Source organism: Leucopleurus acutus, assembly GCF_964270905.1.
Source record: "Leucopleurus acutus genome assembly, chromosome: 13".
NCBI lineage: Eukaryota > Metazoa > Chordata > Mammalia > Artiodactyla > Delphinidae > Leucopleurus > Leucopleurus acutus.
The window spans coordinates 84,252,701-84,270,666 of record NC_139155.1 but is presented as its reverse complement, the minus strand read 5'-3'; the positions used below and the strand labels follow the sequence as shown (position 1 = coordinate 84,270,666).

At 44.0% G+C, this 17,966-nt stretch overlaps 1 long non-coding RNA gene across 3 annotated transcripts in view; it reads right to left on the bottom strand.

Annotated features, from left to right (window-relative positions):
* LOC309970730 overlaps nucleotides 1-11,943 on the bottom strand; it is a 35,865-nt gene extending 23,922 nt beyond the window's left edge. For 2 of the 3 annotated variants that reach the window (XR_014326701.1, XR_014326702.1), the window contains exons 1-2: nucleotides 11,324-11,388; nucleotides 10,603-10,740 (exon numbers count right to left, since the gene is read on the bottom strand). This is a non-coding gene — a long non-coding RNA (uncharacterized lncRNA). Of the gene's footprint in view, nucleotides 1-10,602; nucleotides 10,741-11,323; nucleotides 11,389-11,879 lie in introns of those variants that run through there. The other variant, XR_014326700.1, reaches the window with a different exon arrangement.
* Nucleotides 11,944-17,966: the final 6,023 nt, after the last annotated feature.

The window sequence follows — 17,966 nt, the reverse complement described above, 5'->3', positions numbered from 1 at the left end:
ATGATGACAATTCCACATTCTCTCATAACAGGAATATTTCCTTATCATCCCACAATGAACTGAAAATCACTAATTCGCCATATGAAGTCCCTATAAAAGGCAACATCTTCCCCCAACAAGTCTCCCAGGCTGGGAGCTTTAAATCCAACTCTCTCCCCCTCCCCACCCTACACATCTTTCCATTTCATCTGATCTCTGCTTATTTTCTCCTCTCAGCGTTTAAACCAACGCTAAGCCTCTTCCATCTTAAGGAAAACCCATATTCAATCCTATGCCTTCTCTAGCTGCCATGCTCTCTCTCCATTTCCCCACCCAGGCTTCTTCAAGGCTTATCTTCCCGACTTCTATCGCTCCACTTCCCACTTACTCCTCCACCCATCACTACGCCACTGAAGAGCCTCCGGGCGCAGCCTTCATCTCGCAGGACTCTCCCTCTGTGACTCCGCTCTCACCACCACAGTCTTATGCTCAGCCTGCTGGAGACTCCTGCTCCCCCTAAGCACCGGTGCTCCCGTGGGCTCCACCTCAGCCCTCGCTGCTCCCCACTTACACCCCCACCAGGCCAGCCAACCAGTCCACGCGTTCTCAACTCGGGCTGTTAAAGAGAACCTTTTGTAGGAGTTGTTTTAACCGTGCAGAACGCCTCCAGAGGGCGCTCAAACACTTGCTCAGAAATCTTCATGGCCATTTACACGACAGCATTAGAACCTGAAACGAATTTCACAGTGGATTACTACCTCTAACTCGTTGCTAAGCAGCATGAAGATTTGTACAACCTGCTTTCTGCAGGTTCCCTGATCCTAACTGTGAGTCTGGGCGCTTGCTTATCACAAGGTCCTAATCCTAGCATAATATAGAGATAAAGTAATGTTACTGCATATTGGTTAACTAAAAACCTGACTTATGTTTGCTGGCCGATGCCAAGTATTTTGAATCATTGAAATAGTCTTAAATCCTATGAAGCTTAATCCTACACGTTTGACATGCACATCTAAAAATAATTTTGAAAGCCAGAGGGACATAATGGGGTTTACTCTGAAGGAAAGGGGTTCGGATTATTTTTATGAGTTGTTTTATCATTTACCTAACCTCTTTGGGACAGACGTTTGCTCTGGCTTTAACAAGGGCTTCCTCACAAGATCTGTCACAACACTGTGGAAGGCGCTGCCAAATTAGATGTGGAAATAAGCTATGATTATTTTATGAACTTGCAGGTTATGAAAAATAAATGAGCTCTAGAATAGCTTTACTGAATTTCTTATATCAGGTGACACAAGAGACAATGCATATTCTAGAGTTAGAATAAAGCTGTAGAAATGCTTTCGTATTAGCAACACAAATGACTGCTTTTTAAAATCAAACTTTGAATTCTTCTGATACAACGCCAAAGTTAAACTTCATTTTTTTTGAAAATCTCCCTTCTTCCAACTTCTGTCCAAATGAGTATCTACCATAGCCACTGGTTATCCATCTTGTAGTTCTCCCAATTTGGATTAGCTGTGGTAATTCTTTAAACTTAGGCTAAACACTTTGATTTGCCCAATCTAGTTTCACTCCTTATCCCTTTATCACATCTGTGAACATTTAAAACTACTGCCCCTGCCACTTCTGGGAACTTCCTCCTCAGCTGCCAGGAACCGCCCTCTCCTGAGCCCCTCCTCTGCACTCACCGCCTGGCGCATCTGCCCCTGTAGGCCCTGCAACAGTGAACCCAATCAGCTGGGCTGAACCAATCAGATGCTCTTCCCTGAGAGTTTAGACTTGGGACGTGGAAAGTCTGGGTCTATAACGTGACCTGGCAGAGACAGTGACTCAGGAGGGACAAAGGCAGAGAGAGCAGCTGCACTGATTCCTGTTGACGTTCCAGCCACCACTGGGTCTCAGCCAAGAAACAGCCCTGGATGCCATGGTGGCCTCCTCAGAAATCCCCCTTCACTTGAGCCATTTCAAATGCATTTTCTTTTAACCAAATGTTCTCTAAGACATCCTCCTCCTCTCTGATGAATTCTTTTGAGAATTTCAAGGTCTCCCCTACCTCTTCCTTGATGGGTCATATGCCCCAGCTCTGCTCTGGGCTCCTCCTCATTCTGGTCTACACAATCTCACCCATCCACGGTTTCCATGCCAGCTGTGCGGTGAGGACACTGTGAATGATTCTCCAACCTCTATCCATACTTCTGCTACAGCCTGAATGTTTGTGTCCCCTAACTCCAGTGTGATGGTGTTAGGAGGTGGGGCCTTTAGGAGGTGATCAGGTCATGTGGGTGGAGCCCTCACAATGGGATGAGTGTCCTTATAAAAGAGACCCCAGAGAACTCCCTCGCCCCTCTGCCACGTGAGGACACAGCGAGAAGACGGCATCTATGAACCAGGAAGCAGGACCTCATCAGACACTCAATTTACTGGCACCTTGATCTTGGACCTCCCAGCCTCCAGAACTGTGAAAAATAAATACTTGTTGTTGTAGCCACCCAGTCTACGGTATTTTGTCATGGCAGCCCAAATAGACTAGGACAACTTCTTATGGCCAGGTAGGCACCTGCGGATGGATCAGACCTAGGGCACCCCTCTGCCTACGTCCTGGCCCACCTCTGTGTGGAACGACCAGTTTGGAAACATCAATAGAAATCGCTCCAATTATTCAGCAGTACTGACAACAGGATGACTGACTTTAGGACCACCACCTGCTCAAAGAGTCAGTCTAGCCCAAAAGGCAACCACAGTATTACCCAAAGTCAGGGTCATGAAGTCTTAACTCCATATAAAAGACATCAACAGTCCAGTCTAAGCTAGACAGATACCCCAATCTTAAACAATACATAGATGTGTAATCATATTCCAAGAAAAATTTACCACACAGAAACACTGATTTTTAATAATGGATTTATGCACAGCACTCAGTCATTCATATAACAAAGCATGTATCTGCATCATAAAATCATTCTTTGCAAATTCTCTCAGGAAGATCCTACATGTCCTACAAGCCCCATACACTCAGCACGTCCAAAACTCAATCTGTCACCTCTTCACCAAAGCCAACTCTGTTCTCAACTCTAGTAAATGGGTCCACTAGTCTCTCAATTGCAAGTCAGAAACCTGGTTACCATCAACCCTCCTCCCACTCACGAAGTTCTGTCACTCTATCTCCTCAATTCCTCCTGAATTTATCCACCCACCTCACCGACATTCAGCTGTCATTCAGGCCACCATCTTCCCCTGGAACACTGCAAAGCCTCCAGGCTTGCCTTCCTCTAACCCATTACCCACTGTGAGGTAATCTTCCTAAAATGCAAAATGGATTGTTGATTACCCCGCTTAAAGTTTCTCAATGGGTTCCATTAATTCTCAGTGTAATTTCCAAATTTATTCATATGGCATATATTTTTTTGTTTGTTTCTTTGTTTTTGGTCATGCAGCATGCGGCATCTTAGTTCCCCAATCAGGGATCGAACACCGTGCCCCCTGCATTGGGAGTGCAGAGTCTTAAACCACTGGACCGCCATGGAAGTCCCAGGCTTTCAAACTCTGATCAGCGTTAGCTACTATTTACCTCTCCTGGTTCATCTCTCACAGCTGCCCACTCCGATTCTAGCTCCAGCCAAACCAAACTTCTTCAGACTCGCCAGGTTCTGTCTGCTCCTAGGCCTCAACCACTCCCCGCCCCGCCCCCCAACGCTCCTTTGACCTCTGGGCCCTCACACTTGCTGTTCCCGCCATTTACCTTCGGGGCTCACCTCCTCTAGAAAGCCTCCCCTGACTGGCACCCCTACCCTCAAATCTGGGTCACGTAGGGTACCTTCTTATGTGCCCCCAGAGCCCTTCCATGTCCGCAACGCTATCTCCACTATCACACTTCCTCGGCTTTGTCCTCCACTAAGCCACATGCCACTCCACGTCCACAGAACCTACTGCAGGTCCACAGTTAACCCCTGGCAAGGGAACAAATGCACATGCCTTTAGAATAACCCCTTCAGCCTCACCTACACTGCATACCCCGAGGCACCCTGAGCTCCACTCTGCCGAGTCACTTGCAGGCCCTGCATAATAATCAGGCTCTCAATGCTTCTGCCCTTGGTCCAGCTGGCTAAGTGCTACTCATCCTGACTCAGTTAAATGCAACTTGCTCTGTGACTGGATCTGTGCGTTAGGAACACGAAGAGTTAACAAGAGTCAAACTAGGAAATTCCACAGCCCATGTTTTAAGTTTCTGCATTTATTCTACAGTTACAAGAAACGAGAACTATTTTTATTCTGCATATTGCTAAGAAGCAATTTTCGTCCAAAAGTTGGAAGAGACAAAATTCGTTCAAACTTACTCCAAATGTATCACTCAAAAAATGTTTAGATATTAGTTTTTAGAGAACATTTTAGAGGACACTTTAATATATAAGACAGATCTATATTTTTAAAGGGCATATATCTATTAACCATGCAGCTAACACATGTTCTACATATAATGTACTTTTTTAAAGTAAACGTTCCAAAATAAATGAAATAACAAATTATAGATGTAATAACATAATCCTGAAAAATCAAAAAAGCAAAAAATTTTAAATCATCCAACATCCTACTACCCAAAATCCACAATTTTTAAGATTTTCATTTAATTTCTTCTGGACATTTTTCCATCATAGGTTTTTGTGGAGGGTTGTTGGGACTTCTGTTTAACTAAGGGTTTTAATCATATCACGTATGCAATTTTGCATCCTGATTTTCCTTCAACATTGTCATAAGCACTTTAATACATTTTCTTCCTAAATATTTTAATGGCCAGTAATATATTATCCAGTGGATGTACCATAACTTAACCCTTAAAGTTATAGGAAATGCACCCTTAAAAATAATTCCACAATACATATCTTTTGTATGCAAAGCCTCTCTGTATTTAAAAATATTCCTCTGGGCTTCCCTGGTGGCACAGTGGTTGAGAGTCCGCCTGCCGACGCAGTGGACGCAGGTTCATGCCCCGGTCCGGGAGGATCCCACATGCCGCGGAGCGGCTGGGCCCGTGGGCCATGGCCACTGAGCCTGTGTGTCCGGAGCCTGTGCTCCGCAATGGGAGAGGCCACAACAGTGAGAGGCCCACATACCGCAAAATAAATAAATAAATAAATAAAAATAAAAATATTCCTTTGATGGCTCCTAAGTGGTTGCTACATCAAGGAATATGATTACTTTTAAGGCTCTTGATACATATGTCTAATGTAACATAAGAGTGTGACATTTTTGCTACATCCTCGTAAGTCCTAGGTCTTAAAATTTTTTAGTCTAAATTTAGGCCTTTATTAAGTAAGAAATTGTAAAATCTTCATTACAAGTAAATCTCATTGTAAAAAGGAAAAAAAACCTTCAACAATCCAAAACATTGTGAAATAAATATAAAATCAGTCCCAGAAATAAAAATTCAGTCTCCCCTATTCTCTTCCCCTCAGAAGTAGTCACATATCTTTCTAGATCTGTCTCTATTTTTATTCAGAACACACACACACACAACCACACACACTATTTTGTTTTGTATCTTACAAAGAAACGGAATTAAACCTGCTCAAAAATATATTCTAGACATCTATCCAGGCTATGTCAATACATACAAATCTACCTCTCTTTTAAAAAGCTACGTAACATTCCGTAGTGTACAGGCACCAAATTTTTTGTGTTCATCTTCAGTTTTTCCTCATTCTAAGTGATGCTGCGACAGACTTCATTCAAACTAACTTGTATCTTCTTATTAGAATATCATCAATTCCTTGAAGTGTATCTGCTAGATGAAAGCATATGGGTGTTTTTAAAATTTTGACAGGTTTGGGCAAACTGTCATCTGGAAAGGTCGAACCAATTTTATGTTCCCAAGAATATACGAGGTACCTTTTTCTCTACATCCTTGGGCAGCTTTTAAATTTTAGCCTGAGAGCCCCCCCCCAAAAAAAAACTCACTGTTTTAATTTCCATTGCCCTAATCACAAGTGAGGTTGAATTTCCCGTCATTGCTTTGATATTTTCATTTCTCTCAGAACTATTCATATTCTCCATTCATTTCTTAATTGTGTCAATTCTATTATCCTTTGTTTATACATGTTACCAAAACTTTTTCCCCAGTCTGTCACCTTGTGATGTTTTTCTGTCACTCAGAAATATCAGCTTTGATGATGTTCCAACTTATCATCCTTTTACGATTTGGGGCCTTGGTCTTACCTAAATGGTCTACCCCAAAAACATTTTTCCCAACATAATACATTCTCCAACATAATAAATTCTTATATTTTCTTCTAGTACTTTTATAGGTGTTTTTGTCTTTGAGTTACTTCTTTAATTCAAATAAAAGTCATTTTTGAATATGGGGAAGTAGAATCTTTCTTTCCAAATAGTCATTTTCCCCTATACAATGCATCAAACAACCACTGCCCAACTGTTTCAAAATACCAACTTTATTATATAATAAATTCCTATATATATATATATGGGTCTGTTACTGGATTCTACTTGTCCATGTACCAGCTTGTCTATTCTTGTGCTCACCATTTACATTACTGTACCATTACAGTATGTTTTGATATCTGGCATAGCAAATCGTTCATCACTATTTTTCCGCTTGAAAAATTTCTTGGCCACTCTAGCACATTTAGTCCTCTGGACAAATTTTAGAAGCAATTTATCAAGTGTCCAGAAATAAGACTCACTGGGATTTCAACTGGAATAACACTGAAGTTACAGTTTAATTTGTAGAGTATTGCAATCTTTACAAAGATGCCGTCCCTTCCAGAAACATGTAATGTCTGCCCATTTATTTAGGTTAGCTTTTAAATTCTTCAGGTAAAGGTTTTTACTTTTTTCATAAAGCTCTTGTACATTTGTGTTTTACTCTTAAATGTGTTCTGGTTTTGTTGCTACTGAGAAGAGAATTTTACTTTTCTATAGGAGTAATTACCAATTATTTGATTATGAGTGAGATCACACATCTTTCCAAATGTTTCCAAGAACAAATTATACTTCTATCCAGTGAACTATCCACATCCTGCAACCACGTGGGGATTTTCATGATTTTCCTCATTGATTTGTGTGAGTTCTTTGCATGTTGAAGATATTAACTCTTCACTTATATTTGTCATAAATATTTTCCTACTTTGTGGTTTAGTTTTTGATCCTAGGGTTTTGTTTTCTCTTTCTTCTTAAATAAGTTTTAAATGTGTACATAATCTAATACATTGATTTTAACTAGCAACAGATTTGAGTGCCCCATAGGTGCGAAGACCTGTATCTCTCTCTCACAAAAGCTGCACGGTGGGTATTACTTTCCTCACTTAAAATAATCCAGTTCAAGTCTGTGTGACTGCAAAGCCTGTGCTCTGTCCACCTCAGCATGCATAACTCTTTTTTCCAGATGTTTAATATTTACTTCCATATTTTCTTCCTGATTTGAAGGGCATTCACGATGGTCTGTCATTTATTACATTCCCATATACAGTTTATCTCTGGGGTGCTGAATAGGTTCCAGTGACCTGTACAGAACAAACATGATTCTACAATATGTTTAAACAATCAGATAGGGTTTGTCCCACCTCATTACTCACTATTCTGTCCAGTTCACCCAAAAAAGGGCATCTCTATAACGTTTAAACATCACATCCAGGAATACGGCCTGTCCTTCTGTTTAAGACATTCTGTCTTATCTTTCAGGATGTTTTCTGGTCTCCTCCAGGCAGACCGCACTTGTCTCGGTGAGGCTGTGCTTACCTGTTTCTTGTTTTTTGTTGCATTGTGATCAGAGCCTGCTGTTTTGGTTGTTTTTCCATTTAGTTTCTGCCAGGATATTTTTAGTATTCGGAAAGCTATGACTCTTATATACACATTGTGCGCCCAGTCACTTTCTCGATTTTTTTGTCTGTTTTTGTTATTCTCATTTTTTTAAGCCAACAGCATCTACAAATGTTTCCCTTTTCATTTTAGAGCCTCGCCTCAGTCTTATTTCATGTATTCCTGCTTTGACAAAACTTACCAAAAACATGTTAAATACCCCAAATTTTAATTTGATTCTGATACTTTTTTGTTACGCATAGTATGATTAGTTTAACATATGTGTGCCTTTCGCATTAAAAAAGTGCATTTTTATGCCTACGATTTAGAAATAAAGAATTATTTATTTTTAAAATCAATTATTTATTTTTAAAATCAAATACCTATCTTGACCTTAGTTTAGCTGGTAGTTTAAAGTCAACGTGAACTGGACGGGAAAGACCACTTCTCTTCTAGAAAGGCCTCTGAAATGGCCTACCTGGTCTCCCCCACTTCCGACTCTCCACCCCTACATTCTGCACGCAGCTGCTGGAGTGGTTGTTTAAACATGCAAATCTGATTATGTCACTCCCCTACTTAAAACCGAACCCTTGTAATGGTTTCCCATTTCACTCAGGGTGAAATAAAACATCCTTAACCTGCCCTACAAGACCCTACACGATCTGGCCCCTGCCTAGCCACACTTGCCCCTCACCCACCATAATCTATCCACACGTCATTCTTTCAGTTCCCGGAATGGGCAAAGCTTCCCCCCTTCTGGGCCTTCCTACAGGCTGTTCCCCTGCCTGGAAAATTATCCCCCATCTCATTCTACTTGACGCCTACTCACCCTTCAGATCTCAGCTCAAATCTTATTTTTGCAAAAAAGTCTTTCCTGGGCCCTCTTTTTGCAATCTAAAATTTGGTCCCCTTTTTCTACTCTCTCATAGCCAATGCTACTTCACTTTCATAGCAGATACCAGTTTATGATTCTACATGCAGCTGCGCGATTGTTTAATTTCTGATCTCCTCTCCCCCCATTGATCAATTACAAGAGAACAGGGTCAAGTTGATTTTGCTGACCACACTACAAACATTCATGCATATATGAATGAAAGAAAAACACCTACAAAGCCCCTAATGGTATCTCTTACATCTTAAAACGATACCCATCACATATTCAATAAATATTTACCGTTAAAACTCTGATACTGCCTGCAAACTCCATAAGAATCCATTTTACTCAAAGGACATAAAAACTAACCTGAATCTGCTGCTGCTTCAGAAAAACACATACACAAATTTACATCACTAGAAAGTAAGTTCTGTTTACATATTATGAGAGTTTTATGTAGTGTTCAAGTTGCTGATACTTTATTCTCAGGCAACTAATTTTTATGCCTTATTTTTAAAGTATGTAAAGCACTATGAAAAGTGCTTTGTAAAATACTCTTTCAAAAGTCTAATGTATTAACAGTACTTGGTAAAAATATAGCAAAATCAGAAATTAAACAGCATTCAAAGTTGGCTATCTGTAGTATTCTGTAATATACATATCTGGTCAAAAAAGAAAATATAAATTATATTGTAAATTAAAAATTCCTTCAGATCACAAAGGCCAATAAAATCAACATTGTATACCACTTTACACTCTACAAAGACTTTCACATACATCATATGACTGAACTTGGTGGGACAGAGCAGGTATTAACATCATTTGTAGAAAAGAAAACTGAGGCTTAGAGTAATTAAATGTCCTCCCCAAGGTCACAGGACTTGAAAGTAGTAGAGTCACAATTACAACGGGGGCAGGGGTGGAGGCTCCTACATGTAAATTTCTGAACCAAAGAGAACTTCCATCATAAAAGCTTAGGCTCTGTAATTAGTGTAGATTTGTGCTCCCTTCACTAAAATGTCATTTCACTAGAGAACGACAACCAAAGAAGCTGTTTAAGTATCAAGTTAAAACATCCATTGCCATCAATCCAGGAAATGGCTAAATAAACTATGGTGCACTCAAACTACGGAACATGATGCAGCAGTTCTGCAAAATGAGTGAATGCATCACATGCTAAAACTGAAAGCTAGAGTACACTTGTACTTGTTAAAACAGTCAAAGATAATACAAGTACACACATTGTTTAGATCGTAAAGACATTTTTAAAGATCTAGAAGGATACACACCAAACATAATAGTTGTTATCTCTGGGGACAGAGATTTGTAGACAAAGACTTTAGCCCATCTCTGTAATGTTTTAATTTTTACAAAGAAAATGCTTTACTTTGCTAATTTAAAACTAATTTTTAAAATTTAAATTAACCTGTGGGTTGAACACGAAGGTCATTTTTCTGTTCTAAAAAGCTGTGCATCTACCAAGGAAGTAGGGCCGCCCCCAAAAAAGGACAAAATATAGAAACAAAAACAGTTCGATCCTTTTAAAACAATAAACTATCACAAAACGTTCCTTTAAAAAAAAAAACAATAGCTCAGAATTTTTAAAAAACATCTAGTCTCCTTTGTTGCAATAAAACAACCAATCAACTATCAACTAGAAAAGTCCGGAACAGGCTCCTCCTAGAGAGATTTAGTTGTTAGAGTTCGGCAAGGAAGGTTTCACAAAGGAGCTGAGTTTTGAGGGAAATGAGAGGTGACTTGGCAGAGAGATGCGGGAAGATTAAGCCAGATGGGGAAATGTCTGGGAGGTGGATATGTTGAGTTAATCAGAAGCAGGGCACAGGGAGAAAACTGGAGTAAAGTCCTGAAAGAGGAGAGGAGGTTCCTTTGGATGTGGGAGGTGAGAGGGAGCTCGACGGCGCTGCCATCCAGTTTACCTGGGTTGAGAATCCGGCCCTTGTTATGGTCAAACAATGGAGGCGTCCAGCGGCAGCAGCGATCTGCGCTGGGTGCCGGGAGGGTTCCTCATCACCTGAGTAGGATGCTCGGCTGGCTCTGCTGGGACGCGAGGCGCTCTAAAAAAAAACACAACATCACATCATGCAGCCAAGCTTCTCCGCGACACAGCCTGGCTCCCTGATCCCACGGCGCGGCCATTACCGCCTCTCCGCGGACCCGCCTGGAAAGGCTCCAAGGCGCGGCTTCACGGGTTTCTAAAGCTGTTTTGCTCCCCCTTCCCTCAGCTCCAACAACAATGGAGCCCGGCTCGGGAGTCCGGCTCCCGCGGGGCCTCCGCCCGGCCTCGCCCCTGCCGCTGCACCTCCGCCGCCGCGCACCCTGCCGCCATCTGTAACCCCCGCTCCCCGGCACTGCGGGCCCACGCCGGCTCGCCGAGGCCAGAGGCCAGGCTGCCCTCCCCGGGGCCGGCCCGGTGGCCGCCAGGCCGCCCAGCTGCGCGGTAGCTGCTCTGACCTTTCCCACCGATGCCCGGGCACCCGCCCCGGCTCGAGGCCCATCCTAAGTGATGGGTTGTTTTTTTTTTCTTTAATCCACTCATCCTTCTTCCGACCCCGAGCCCACTCCCCGGCCCCCGCCCCCCGCCCCCGCCTTGACTCAGAAGAAATAAAGAGACTGCAGCTCGGCCGGCGCACAACTCACTCCAAGTGAGGGGTTGAAGCGCCCCAGGCCGCGGACTCCGCGCACCCACCCTCCCTCTCCTCAAGGGACACCTCACAGGTGCGCCTCCAAGCCGCGCGCGCGCGCTCCGCACACCCAGACGCCTCCGGGGGACAGCGCGCGTGCGCACGCACGAGGCCAGCGAGCCCCAGGGGAGCGGGGGCCGCACGCATGCGCGCCGCCCGGCCCTCTCCCCTTCCCCCCTCCCCTGCCCCCGCCCCCGTTGGCCGCCCGCGCGTGCCCTCCCCCCAATCCCAGGCTGGTCCCGGGTACCCCCCAACCCCCACCGCCCAGCGCGCGCGCGCGCTCCCGCTCGCCCGCCTCGCTCCTCCTCCCCCGCGCCCCACCCGGGCCCGCGTTACCCCGGGCAACCGCAGTGCGGCCGCACCTGAGCTTTGCGCCTGCGTCCCACCGGCCAGACCCTCCCTTCCCCTCGGTCCGTTCCCCAACCCCTAACAGCTGCGGGAGGGGGGCGTCTCCCCCTCCCCGGGAAGTGAGTATCGATCGGCCTCCCCCGCCTCTCCCCGCAGACACAGACCCGCCGCCGCGCCGGCGCCTCTGCCGCCCTCCCGGTCAGCGCGGACAGGCCTCGCCGCCCCGGCCCCCGCTCCCAGCGTGCACCGCGGCGAGCGCTCGGGTGGGAGCCGGCGAGATGCGCTCGGCGGGCGGTGCCCACTGACCTCCCTCGGCGGCCGGGCCGGGGCAGGGCCGGAGCCGGGAGCCAGCCCCGCCCGCCGCCCCGCCCATGGACCGCAGGCCCCCGCTGCCGCCCGCCCGGAGGACCGCGCCGAGGGGGGGAGCCGCCTGAAGGACCGCGACGGCCGCGCCCGCAGGTGAGGCGGGGCCCGAGGTGTGACCGAGTCCAGCCCCGCTCACCTGGCGGTACCTGCAGTGAGGCTCTGCGGGCGCCGGTTGGGGGGCGGAGGCATCTGTCGCGGCAGCAACTCATTTAGATAATTTTTAAAGCCCTCACTGCAGGGGGAGGGGTGCCCCCGACCCACGGGCTGGGGAAGGGTGTCCTCTTGCGGAGACATCTCGGGGGGAAAAACCAAGAGGTGGAAAGGAGGGCAAAAGTGAGGCGCAGCGACTCCCGCGCCGGCTGCCTGCAGGGTCTTCCAGCCCGTTATGGGGAGGGGGATGCCCTTGCCAGGGCTCCAGTCGAGGCTGCAGTCCGTCCCCACCGCGCACCCAAGCCAATCCGAAGGGGGCGGAGAGGACAGCCCAGGGGCCGCTTCTGCCAGCCCCGGGGTGGAATTGTAGGGTGAGGGATCCGCATTGCAGGTGCACCAGGAGCGCCCGAGGGCCTGGCCCTGCTTTGTTTGGGATGCTGTGGGGAGGAGGCCGTCTGAATCCACATCGCCTATTGAAATGCGTTTTACCACCTCGTGGACGTTAGAGACCCTCCCAGATAAGTTGCATTGTCTCCTGTCCTGATAACCCTTTACGTAAGTACTCTATCTTTACAGCCCCTTTCTAAAGCTTTGATATGGGCTTTAGTTTACCCTGGATAACGATTTGCTTGTGATTCATGAAACTGAGGATAATGCAAATATGCAGCAGAGCTCCAGGCTCGGCGACAGAGCTGCCGTCTGCTACAGCGAGTTAGTCTAGTTTATCTAACTTACGTTTTCATGCTGACCTGTATTCATTTTAAGCTTTGATATTGAGCCGTATGATCTATTCCAATTATGCAAATGAAGTGGTCTGAGAGGAAGTATGATCGTGCTCTGTAATTTAGGTTACAGTAATCGGTCTTATAACAAAATACAAGCTGTCATACGGTAATATATTACACATTTCCAGAAACCAACCTGTAAGAGTGTTAAAGCTAGAATTGACGTTTTAATACTTTTAAGTTTGACGTTTATTTAAAGAGCATTGTTATTGTTTTATTAAATGGGTTTTGTTTTGTTTTGCACAGTCAAGAATTCTCTTGCATTTTCTTGCCGTTGAATTATAAGGAAAAGAATGCTAACATTTAAAGTGACTTTTACCTCCAAAGACATTCTGAATTTATTTCTTTAGGCTAAATGTTCATCTTACGTGAAATATTTTTGGAGAAGGTTTTAAAGCTTATGGTATGTTTATGTGTATATACACATATGTTTACGTATACATACACACTATTGGAAAACCTTAAAATAAAATAGTTTTTATTGTTCCTCTGCATCATGTTATAATTACTCAGTAAATTCAGTTTAGGTATATTTAAAATCTAAAGTACCAGGCAATAATTTGTGTGTATCAGATTTTTACTGTAGCACATGTAAATACAACAGTCTAACAAACAAGTTTCTTGGAAATTAGATATTTTTATTGTTAATTCTTTTTTAAAAAAAATGAATCCTTTTACTTACGACAGAAAATCACTCATGTGGGCGCTTAACTCTTTCATCTGTCATTCGTTGCATAAATTCATTTTAACATCATCATTACTTGATGGAGTGCATTTGCAGCAATACTGATGTTAAGTGTTGAGGCTTTTAAGAAATACTTGTTTTATATTATATTTATAATTTTCTTATATTTCTGGCAAGGAAAGACATGAGCCTTTTTTCTTTTATCTGGAACAAGGTCAGCCATAAAAAGTTCTTAAGATATAGTGGGCACACTATGTTTATTAACTAAGATAAATTGTAGCTACTGGATTGGATATCCTTAAAGGGCAGAAACTAGGCACCTTTATATGCTTCACACACCAAGGGTGCAATAAATGTTTGACTCAGATTGACGTTCCAGACTAGTTAGGTAGGTGCTAGCTTAGTGACACCAATTTTCACATCGCCAGCTTTGACATTTAAACCTGCAGAAAGGTTGGGTAGGGAAGTGAATGTGTCCTAACTGTCTTCAAGTATTCAGGGTCTGTCACGCAGCAGAGGGATTTTCTATTTCCACAAGTTCCAAAGAAGACAAGTAGTACTTAGAGGAAGAGAGACTTCACTTTGACATAAAAGCACAAGTTGCTTATGATTAGAACCTCCAGTGACAAAAAGGGCTGCTCTTTCCCTGCGGAGTTTCCGGATAAGCTGGTCCCCCGCTGGGCAGGAATGGCTACTAGGAGGTGTCACAGCGGCCTGGGAGAGGCCTCGTGAGGGGGGGCACTGAGGGACTCCAGTGGCAACTGGATTGGAGGGCACTGTGGTTCTTTTTTATTTCTTACTCTGGCTTCTGCAGTTGTGGGCATGACAACATCCCAGACACCTGCTTCAACCCTAGGAAGACTTTTACTGGGGTAGAGGCTACCCTGACATCAGAGGTGATTCTAATCCTACTTTGCATTTGCGTGGGGCTTTACAGGTAATAAAGCACCCTCACGTTCAGTGTTTTATTTTAAAAGACTCTTCTTAATTACGCTGATTTGTATTTCTTCTTTTGGCTTTTATTTTCTGTAATAAACATTTAATCAAGAAGAAAATTACCCTTTTCTATGAAGGCAAGCAGAGGAGTCTTTTTTTTTAAGCTCTTTTTAAAAATGGAATGATGTCAGTCATTCTTTTGAGAGTCAGCATGTTGTGCAGGTGAATAGATTCTTAGCTGAAATTATTTTTTGAAAGATACTGATTAAGGGCTGATTCTTGTGCTTGCTGTGCATTTTAGTTTCTGTTTATTTCATTGGTCAAACATGACTCAAATTTCACAGCAAAAAGTCCATTCATATCCACTAACAGTAAGTTGCACTGGACTTTTTTCAGTTTGTCTACCTCGTTTTTAAATACACGTTGGCAGGTAAAACACAGCTGAGGAGAAGCAGCATTTCAGTGGACCGAACAGATTAGGTGGATTGGAGTTTTGTGTTTGAAGAAGAAAAAGACGTGTCCCATTTGTACTAAGTGAAATCTGGGAATGATAATTTATCAACAATAAGAATGATGCTCTATCTGTTATAACGAAGATTAGGCTATTGACTGTCAATCACAATACATGTATCAAGTGGATCAGTGGGGATAGGACTCTGTGGCCCAGGAGCAGAGCAGAGCTTCCTGTAAACAGCAGAGAACCCAATAAATGCTGTCTGCACAAGGATTTAAGTGGAACATGATGGTAAGGAGGCCAGTTGAGTTAAACCAGATTCTGACCTCTCCAATTTAGGAAGAAGTTAGAGGGGGGGAAAACAGTTCTGAATTAATAAATACGTGTAATTAATTTTTAAAAACCTTTAAAAAATAGTTCCTCTCTTTTGTTCTCTAGCAGATGAGTTTGTCCCATACTTTTGTGGCTCTTATCCACCAGCTGAATTTGGGTGTGATAATTTAAATAAGACAAAGATTTTAAAATTTTGTTTGAACCAGAGGTGCATCGTTTATTTATACTTTATGCACGAAAGGAAAAGAGAAGAATACCAAGTTCTTCTGGTAAACCAAAAAATAAAATAAGGAAATCTTACAAGTATTTATTCCTTCAGGGAAAAAAAATCACAGATGCTGCTTTAAATATTATGAGCAGAACAGCAAATTATCAAGTAAGGCAACCAGTTAGAAAGTGGCCTTTTTAGAAGTGAAAGGTTACATTTTACAGCTCCTCACCATGCTCTCTGAAGGCATCTCACAGATGTCTTAAAAGACTTCTTTGTTAATCAGAAAACAGGAGTTTATGTTTTTATGGGAGTTTCCACACTGGGGAGCAGACTGAAATGAATACCTTAGTGATTATCCCAGTTTACCACTTTATCAGAAATAACTGTTGAAGCAAGAGGTCTCCACTCCTCTGGAGCTGTAAGGGAGGACGTGTTCTCCTCTTTTCAAGATTCTTTCTCCTAGCCAGATTCTCAGGATTGAGCAGTGAAATCCCATCGGCTAGCACAAAAGAATAAGCCGGAGGTGCTTAAAGCTTACAATAAAGGAGAGGAAAAAGAAGAACACTTTTAATAAATGGAATTCTAGGCATGTGATACTCTGCTGCTACAATGTTTCTCTTTGTTGCCTCTTTGACAACACTTAATATGTTACGTTTAGATAGTATAGGATCCATTATCCTTTGCTCTTGAGATTTCCTTCCCACCCTACTTCTAAATGCACCCTGGACCCCTGTTATTTACCATGTAGGTAAGAGGGTTTATGAGGCATTTTTTAAAATAATTTTTTAATTAATTAATTATTTAGTCTGCACTGGGTCTTAGTTGCTGGCACGCGAGATCTTTAGTTGTGGCATGCAGACGTCTTAGTTGCGGCATGCAGGCTTCTTAGTTGCGGCATACAGGATCTAGTTCCCCAAACAGGAATCAAACCCGGGCCTCCTGCATTGGGAGCGCAGAGTCTTACCCACTGGACCACCAGGGAAGTCCCTATGAGGCATTTCTTATGTGACATTGCTCACACATTGCTGCCACGTATCAGTTATAATTCCCAGTATTATTACAGTACTGTTTTTCTTAAAGTTACACATTCCACCTAGAAATGAGTGGCACCATACTCTTAAAGGGCCATCTTTGGTGCAAAGTCAGTGTGAAAACATTAGCTCCCCAAGGTACAGTTCCATCACTGTCGTGGCTTAATAATCCAGGGACCGCCATATTTTTCAAATGGTTTCTATCTAATTCTTTTAGTGATGATCAAGTGTAGGAGGTTAGGTTCCTGCCATACTCCAGACGTTGAAGGAGGCTTTCTTTTTGCCCCTGTCTCTCCAGCTGTCACAAGTGTCAACTCAGGTAAAGGGCACTGGTATTATTTTTCCCTCAGTGGCTGTGGCATTTGGGAGCAGAGCCAGTTTTTAGAAATATGTCTTGCACATTGACAAGAAAGATGGAGAAAGGCTTTGTTGTTTTTTAATTTTCTGTTCCCATAGATAAGTACATAGCAGAGGTTATTAGGTAGGGCCTGTTCTTTCCAAGCAGGGGTCCATCCTCGTCTTTGAGAGTGAGTCATCTTTATCTGTTGGTTAAGTCCCGGTGACCAGACAAGAAATCCTGGCGGAACAGAGCAGCAGCTCTCGGCCACTGAGACACTTGCTCACAGACAGGCCCTACTGCACCGGGTCCGGGGAGGCGGGACATAGTCTTTGATGACAGAGAGAAAGGCTGTGTCATCCTTCTCAGCCTCTGCATTGTGTGATGGGTTTCAAGTGAGGAATTAGTTCCCATCAAGAAAGTGCTGGCGTCAGTCTTTGACAGAAACAGTGTTCTCAGTAGAGTGAGGCTGTGGTATTAGGACCTGGTTCAGAGATGGGCAAAGCCCAACTTTATTGTTTGAGGGCAAAGGCAGGGTTTTGGGGGGAAGACAAAATAAAAATCTGAGTTGGAACAAATATGGCCAGAGGTGAGACCCTCTTGGAGCCAGTTAGGAGGTGTTCTCGTGTCTCATCCACAGTTGTAGGATGGAACTCAGAGCAGTTTAGGATGATCACTGACTGGAAAGGTGCATTGACTTCTCCCCCCCAGCAGGCTGCGGGTGGAGTGGAGCGCCTTCGCGCGTAGGCTCGGGGGCCACCGGGACTGGACCTTCCTGGGCAGCTTGTCATCACAAGTCTGAAACTCAAGTGGGAAGCAGATTATCCATCTCTGAGCCTTAGAGGAAAACCGAGTGAAGTTAGAAGTTGTTAAGCAGTTGAGGCCAGTGTCTCCCTACCAGAGATGCTGTGAGTCTTCGGTACGTTAGTGTTAGTCGCCCACAGAACTATAAATCCCTGCGGG